Source organism: Alligator sinensis, unplaced genomic scaffold (genome assembly GCF_000455745.1).
Source record: "Alligator sinensis unplaced genomic scaffold, ASM45574v1 scaffold249_1, whole genome shotgun sequence".
Classification (NCBI taxonomy): domain Eukaryota; kingdom Metazoa; phylum Chordata; order Crocodylia; family Alligatoridae; genus Alligator; species Alligator sinensis.
Genome location: NW_005842593.1, coordinates 126,981 through 135,077, shown reverse-complemented (window position 1 = coordinate 135,077; position 8,097 = coordinate 126,981). Strand labels below are relative to the sequence as shown.

Genomic DNA, 8,097 nt, shown 5'->3' with positions numbered 1-8,097 from the left:
GTCCGACTCGGGCGAATCACGAGCCGTGGCGGGGCTGGATCTGGTTTAAAGCTGCAAGGACGCATACTCGGGCCATAGCTCCTTGTAGGATGTGTGGCCTGTGAGCGGCCTGTGTCTGGCTGACAGTGAATGCTTCATTAGTTGGCGCGTTTGTCTTGTCTCGAGGAATGCGGCGCCCCGCTCTGAGTCTTCCTGGTGGGTCTAGCTCTGCAGCTCGGGGGTAGCAAGTGCTGAAAGAAATCCATGCAGCCCCTTGTAGAGACATGGTGGGGTTACTCAGTCTTGCTAGTGGCTCTGGACAGTTGCGCACATCTTTCACTGTGTGCGCCCACCCACAGTGGTGGTGTTGGCATAAAGAGACTCCTGTTTTGGAGCGATGTCAGCGTGAAGGTGTGCTTTTGGTGCAAAGTAGAGCTTATTTGGAAAGGCTGGTAAAGTATGCCCATATCTCTTCTTTTTCTGGGAATGCTATAAGAAATAGGAAGGAAACAGGTTTTTATAGGGTAACTGTCTCCTTTACCAGGAAATCTGCCCCCCAATATAATTATATTTAGAGCATGTGTAGTGATAGCAAATAAAAGGTTAGTGTATATAATCAGTTAATTGTGGTGTTGTAAGCTGGGTATTGCTGTGGCGGCCAGGGGGTGGTTAGGGCTGATAAAAGTCTAGATGCAGTTATGATCTCTGAAGCACATTATCCTAAATTCTGTCTAAAATGTTTTCCTGTGAGACTAAATCATTGTTTTAGTTCTTGTATTGTCTTGCAGACTTGTATATCATGGTTCACCTTCAAGCGCTTGGGTTGGGTAAATAGATCGGCAGTCCCCACATAGAAAATCTCTTTAGATCAGAACAACTTATATTTCATCCCAGTCAACAAAACACCTAGTCTACTATGTGTGCTTTTCCTTGCCACTGGAGAACTTTAGTGGTTGAATCTCTTCAATAAAGGCATGCATCTATGGTCAGAATTGAAGTATATTGTCAGTGCTGTATGGGAAAGCAGTATACCCACTTTATACTCTATTTGGCTATGTGACTATAGGTGATATGTTCCTGAGCACTGAATTGGAGTGAAAGGATGTTGGTACATACCTAAAGAAATTTGTGTGTTTTAAAATATTTTTTCAGTTAAGTTTTAACTTGTTTGTGTAAAGTATAATGCGACTGGTGGTACGTGATGCTATGTGAAGTTGAAATATAGTGGACTGTAGCTTTTCATTTTTTAATTTTTTTGAAGAAAGTTGTGTAATTTTGCATATTATGATGGCATTTTGTAGTCTAATGCAGATATACAAAACATGGATTTTAGCGTATTATGTCTTTTTTTTAAAGTTTCTAGACAAGTATATACTACTCGGCCTCTAAACGGGAAATATTTTGAGTAACTTGAGAATTTTTTTGGTGAAATGTTCTATGTATATGAAAGCTGTTATCAAATGGATAAAATTGTGTGAAAGCTATACTTAAGAGGGTTGCATAGTTTTGTATTGTGAATTCTTATTTGCAATGGGGCTAGATTAGAAGCAGAGAATTCTACTTGGAGGTTGTTCAGTCTTAAAACTGTCTTTGGCACTTTTATCAAAGGCGAGGTTTCAGTTGCATTTTTCTTGTATATAGACCTGGAATCCTACTTTTTCAAAAGATTTTTAGGAATCACTATGCTCATTTTCTCTCTTAATAGAGAATTCCATATGGATTGTAAGCTTTGTGGTTTCCTTTAAAGCAGTTCATAGATAAAAGTTGTTGATAACCCTTTGTAACAGACACTACCTCTGTTAACATTAAGAATCTTGATTCATAATTTTCCTGATCGTGTCTGTCTTATTTGCTAGTTATGTGACCTTTCTGTAGGGAATTTTCCAGAGAGACAAATATAGTTTGAGAGATTCCATCCTCAAGCAAACCAGTTATTTGCTGTGGTGTTTTCCAGGCACAAATACAGATTAACATTTCAGTAGAGAGATCTTGGCTTTCTTGCTCATTCTTGTGATGCCTGGGATAGAATTGTAGTAAGTTTAAGTTAAAAATTTAATTTCTTGGTGTATTTATAGGGCAGTAGACTGCAGATACATGGGTTCACAGTAGACAATTTTCATAATGCTGTGTGGAAGTGAGGGTATTGTAAAGTCTCTGTGAGGTGTAACTGGACTAGAATAGGTTTTGTTGGCTCATTTGGAGGATGTTGGTGTATGTAGTTTTCAGAGATTTTCCTTAGCAATTTAAGGTAGTATTTTGCTCAAATTGAATAGGTAGGTGCAGAATTAAGAAGCAGTTGTCCTGATAGTGTTAGTAAAACTGTGGTTACTAACACTAATTTCTGTTCTAACCCAAAAGTTTAGGATTTGATCCAGCATTGAGGAAGTGGGGGGAGGTGTATAACCGTTGCCTTTAAAATGAGATGATAACTAATTCCCTTTTCTGGGGAAAAAATGATGTTTGTTAAATCCTGTCTTCTGATTTTTTAACTTACGTATAACTTATGTTCCAATAAGGCATAGTCATGATTTTAGAATGATCAAAATAAAACTAAACAATGCAGTTATCAAAATGTGACACTGGTGTAAGGAATGGCTATATTAAACTTTTTAAAAATCTTATTCTTGTGGTTGCTGTATGTTGCAGTGCCTTGTGGTGGTCTCACACTTGAACTTTCTAAATATACAGTTCATTGTGGACTGTCACCTCTGTTGTGTTGCCTGCATTGATTTTTGCCTCCATTTATTCTTTATTGCAGTCTAAAAGTTGGTTTTAATTGGTTGCCCACAGGATTGGCTTGGCTTCTGCTACTTGTTAAGAAAAAAAACATCTGTCTTGCAGGTAAGAGGTTTTGGATTCAAGATTTTTTTAATGCATATTGATTACATGTTAAGAAATAATCTTAAAGGTCATTTGAAATATGTGAGTTTGGTTTCAGAACACTTCTGAGTGTTTAAAAAAAAAGTCATGTAGTTAGTTTTTTTTAAATTCTGCTTCCATTGGTGATGGTTGGCTTGGCAGCATTGTCCCCTTAAACAGATGTTCTGCCAAACTCTAAAATATTACTGTTTTTATCAGCATGTGGTAGCTTTGAGTACTTGAACAAATTTTCTGCATTGTTTATAAAAATAGGTATGTGCTTCAGGCAATAGCTTTGCATTTTTCCAAGAGTATACTGAAATGTAAAATACCTACTGGTAAGCTTCTTACTAGGTTTTTGAGATAACAAATGAGCTCAAACACTTGTTTGAAGAACAGTGTTTTTAATTTAGCAGATGAATTTTTGTTTTTTAAAAGAGTTTGCCACCTGCCTAGTTCTAGTTATTGCCAGACAGCATGAGGCTGGATACTTTAAAAAAGAAAAAGAAAAAAAGAACTTCCTGCAATGGCAGTATTCTTTCGGCTGCTGGGTTCTGTCGAAGATTGCGAAATTGTGCACATAGTGATGGTATTCCTGATCATAGGAAAGTAGGGCTGGAAGGAAACTTACAAGGTCATCTAGTCGAGTCCCCTTGATAAAGAAGGATCATTCCTGACTAAACCATCCCAGCTAAGTCTGTCCAACCTGCTCTTGAAAGGTTCCAAGAATGAAGATTCCACAACTTCTCTAGGTAGGTTGTTCCAATTGCTTGACCACCATCATAGTCACAAAGCTCCTCCTAATCTCTAACTTAAATTTCCCATGCTGCAGCTTGAGGCCATTGCTCCTAGTTCTGTTCCTTACAGCGCCAGAGGAAAGCCCATCTCCACCCTCTCTAATATTGCCCTTCAGGTATTTGAAAATTGTTAACAAATCCCCCCTCAGTCTTCTCTTCTACAGGCTAAATAACTCTGGTTCTTTCAGCCTTTCCTTTTAAGTTCTGCTTCTCAGGCCCCTGATCATTTTGTTGCTCTCACAGTGCAAGAATCACTTCCCTGGATTTGCAAGTAATACTCCCAATTAATACCACCCAGAATGCTGTTGGCTTTTCTTTTCTCCCTTCCAACAAGAGCATAATATTGGCTTTATTCAGCTTATGGTCCACCGTAACGCCAAGGACCTTCTCCACAGTATAGCTTTAGGTAGTCATTCCCCAGTCTGTATTTGTGCATACGGTTATTTCACTGGTTTCATACGAAGGCATTGTTACAAAACCAAAGAAAACTTCAAAGTTCCTGTTTCTTACGTTTCTCCATCCAGTCCATCTTCTCTCTCAATAATTGTAATTGTTTGATTGAAGAAAGCATCTTGGAACACATTACCATTCAAATCTCTGTACGCTCACTGGGGAACTAGTTGAGCTTTCCAGATGTTTTAATTGGTGAACTAAACATATATTAAAAAATTAGGTCATTGCTTTCTCTGTGCAGTGTTTTGTACATACGGCCTTAAATTACTTCTACTCTGTGCACAAGCTTCTGTTAATCTTAATGGAGTTGTACATTGAGGAGACAATATTATCCTTCTGCATATGTTGTATTCTTCTTGAAATTGGAAGTTACACATCATGATAAATATGTAATTTATTAGAATTTTAAAACTAGATTATTAATACGTTGACAGCCCCTTCCATTTTAGTCTTAATTGTTAAAGTGGATGTTTTGCTTACAAACTGGTAGTGGAATTTCAGATTTGACAAGGGACTCTTTGCTAAACTTTCACAATTCCTGTTCCAAAAATGACAAGCTAAGGACCTTTTTAATATCCCTACAGTGAGAAGAACAATGAAGCTTTGAACACGCAGTTAATAAGTAAATAGTATGTACGATTGTCAACATCTTCCAATATACTGACTTCTCACAAGTCGGCGTTGAAATGCTTTGATTGGGTTATACTTATCTATCAGATGTTCAGTCGATGGAACTTTTGTTCCTCAGTCACTTAAATGCTTTTAAGAATCTATGTATGATGATTGGATCCTAACCGCAGACTGTTCTTCTTAGGAAGTTTGACTTCCAAGTGTGGTTTAAAAAGCACTGTAAAAATGTTGAAATTCTGAATGGCTTATGATTAATACTGAAGCAGTTTTATTTTTTTTCAGTTGACAAATCTTATGCTATGAAGAAACCTATAATTAAAATGCAGTTTTAACATATCTGATATTAATGAACATGCTGAACTTTGAGAGTCAGCGGAACTATTAAAATTCATAATAAATTATTTGCATGATTAGTGTCCTAATTTTTTCCATCCTTTTTTGGTTTGTATCTGTTTTGTAGAATTCAAATACTATATCCTGCCAATAATTTATATTCAAAATAACTTGGCATTTATAATTGAGTTAAGCTATAAAAAAGGGCTTCTCTTTAAATAATAATTGGAACTGAGGCTGATGACACTGCTTCAGGGATTTGAATACTTGAATCTTAAGTAATTAACTGACATTTATGACACAGTATTAGTCTTCAGAATGAAAGCCCCTGTTTCTTGTTTGTTTCTGTTTTTAAAGGGTTTTTGAGTTGCAGTTATGAGTGTTTTACCACACCTGAAAGGTCACAATGTGAAATGATAATTTGAGAGTTCTGATCTCCTTAGTCATCTGGATGTCATGTCCATTCCAAAATGTGCTAATGATTATATAAAGAGTAGATGGTGCTTCATAAACTCAACTGCAAATCTAGATGAAAAAACTCGTGCAGTTACAGCAGTTGAGCATGCATGCTGGCAATTATGTCAGCAAATAGACAAAAAAATAGTTCTGTGCATCTTTTGGTAGCTTAATGTTTGTAAAAACCTGATGTAAATATTGTCTTCACAAAACTATCTGTTCTGAATATCTAGTGATGAATGTAGTTTGGTTTTTAAACACGTTACTTCAGAAAAAAATTTAAATCTATATTACACCAAAAATGTGTAGTTATCAACTACCTAAGGTTGTGCCAGTAGAGCAAATCACCCAACTCCTCACTTAATGTAAAGAATATTTGTTTAACTGACATTTGTCAATTTTTGGCTGACATTCCCTTTGCCCTGGCAAGGAAGTTAAGATCATGGAGCAGATCATCAAGGAAACTGTTTCTAAGTATTTAGAGGTAATCAGAAATCACCAACATGGATTTGTCTAGAGCAAGTCACTCTTGTTCACCCTGATTTCCTTCTACAAGATGACGAGTTTTGAAGATGAGAGAACAGTGGTTGTCCTTGACTTTAGGAAAACATTTGCTTGTCTTATCAATGGGTCAGTGTCTAATTGGGAGTAAGTACTGAGTGAGGTTTCCCAGGGGTCTGTCTTGGGTCTGGTGCTGTTTTAGTAGTATCTGTGTTAATGATATGGAGAATGAAATTGAGTGTTGAGTGCATACTTAACAGAGCTGCAGAAGACCACCAAGCTGGGTGGAGTAGGGAGACATTGGAGTTAGGATTCACAGTGATGTGGATAAACTGGAGAAGTGGTCGGTAATATACAAAGTGAAATTCAGTAAGAACAAATGCAGATTCCTGCAATTAGGACAGAATGATCAGATGCGCAGGTGTAAATTAGGCAACGGTTGTCCAGAGCGTTTAATGTTTACCACAATGAACATCAAGTATTAGAGGCAGAGGAAAAAAATTCAACAAAGGACATGAATCATTCATTCTTCTCCAGTTGCTTTTAACGGCAGAATAATAAAAAGCCTTTGATGTGTTGCCCATGACATAATAGCATTAGGAGCAGCATTTTTGTGTTTCCTGAGTATTGAGTTTTTACTTGGTGTCAGTGTGGATAGCTTTTTGTTTTGTTGTAACTTTCCCAACAGCAAACAACGACCTTGTGCAACAGTATAGAACAGATAGAACTCTTGTGATCGAGATGATATCTTTTATTAGACCAACTAGATAGTTCTATAATCTTTTTTAAATATTTGCAAGCTTTCAGGCCCAAACACCCTTCATCAGGCCAAGGAGAACTCAAAGACTGCAAAAATTATCACAAATAGAAACAAGAATTGGAGATTAATCTTTATTGAAATTGCTGGGGGAAATCAGGGAGACAAATGTAACTGAATTGAAATTTGACATGGGTATAGCGGTAAATAATGCTTGGGCTATAGGTGCATAAATGGAGAATTGAAGCAAATTGTATCGTAGAAGCAGTATGCAAATAGGCTGCATATTTGAAAGCATCGGAACTGAGCAGGCTGCGTTGAGAATATTGCTATTCGTAAACTTGCCATAGTTGAGCTGGAGTTACTGCTTTTGCGGATTATCATGTTTGCAACTGATAATTGGGGCATGTTGTCTTGCTCTGGGGTTAATCTATTTATGCGTCTCTTGCCTTAATCTGAGAGAGAGTGCTTTGGGATCTTTTAATGATCGCAAATGATGAAAATTAGCTTATATCCATAAGTTGGTATGTTAGTAGCCTAACACTTCCTAAGTCTGCACTGGTTGTTTGGTTCTTTGAGTGGAACTCTGCTTGAATATCTAATGCTACATACTTTAGCATCTAGGACAGTGATTCTTAACCATACTGACCTGTTGTGGGGTCTTTGAGTTCATTGCAACAGAAGAATTGCGTTACTGTTTTTTCTGTTGTCAAAAAACTGGTGAAAACAGATCTGGCATTTTCCGAGAGGTGCCTGGAGTGTAAGGGGATTGAGAACCTCTGATCTAGGAGTTCTTGGCGGTCTTCCATGCAGATTTGAACTAGCTCACACTGGTCAGTGAGGGAGCTAATTGAATTCTGGAAGTGGTGATCAGACAAATGGAGATGCTGATGATAATTTCTTAAAGACAAGAAATTATTTTCTGAACTAGTGAATTGTTTGATTTGGCAAGTCAGTAGCATCTCGTCCTTTCCAAGGGGCATTCCTAGATTCTGAAAGAATTTGAGAACAGCTAAGTTACTAGGTCAGATTTAACCAGTCTATACAAGGTTAACTCCTTTTGCTTAAGTATAGCTATTTGTAGTTGATTTCAACTAGCTAAATTGAAGTTAATCTGTGGATTTTTTGATTTTTTTTTTTTTATTTTATTTTATTTTTTTTAGAGATTTTCAGGAGGTACTGCCTGTATTCAGAAGGTACCTGTATTCAGAAGGTACCTGTATTTCAGAAGGTACTGCCACTTTAACAGCAGGGGAAGGGGCTAAAGTGACCAGCCCCTGTGGTGTGCATGTATTGTAGTTTTTTCTGGCAGTGCCAGGAGTTAGAACTGCT

At 37.2% G+C, this 8,097-nt stretch overlaps 2 protein-coding genes across 3 annotated transcripts in view; both read left to right on the top strand.

Annotated features, from left to right (window-relative positions):
- The first annotated feature begins 124 nt into the window (after nucleotides 1–124).
- Nucleotides 125–8,097, top strand: part of CPNE1 (copine 1) — an 85,389-nt gene continuing 77,416 nt past the window's right edge. The window contains exons 1-2 of one of the 2 annotated variants that reach the window (XM_025214667.1): nucleotides 125–195; nucleotides 2,770–2,820. The gene's annotated coding sequence lies outside the window, so the exon portion shown is untranslated. Of the gene's footprint in view, nucleotides 196–2,742; nucleotides 2,821–8,097 lie in introns of those variants that run through there. The other variant, XM_006032908.3, reaches the window with a different exon arrangement.
- Nucleotides 2,738–8,097, top strand: part of RBM12 (RNA binding motif protein 12) — a 12,857-nt gene continuing 7,497 nt past the window's right edge. The window contains exon 1 of the mRNA XM_014524320.2: nucleotides 2,738–2,820. The gene's annotated coding sequence lies outside the window, so the exon portion shown is untranslated. The remainder of the gene's footprint in view (nucleotides 2,821–8,097) is intronic.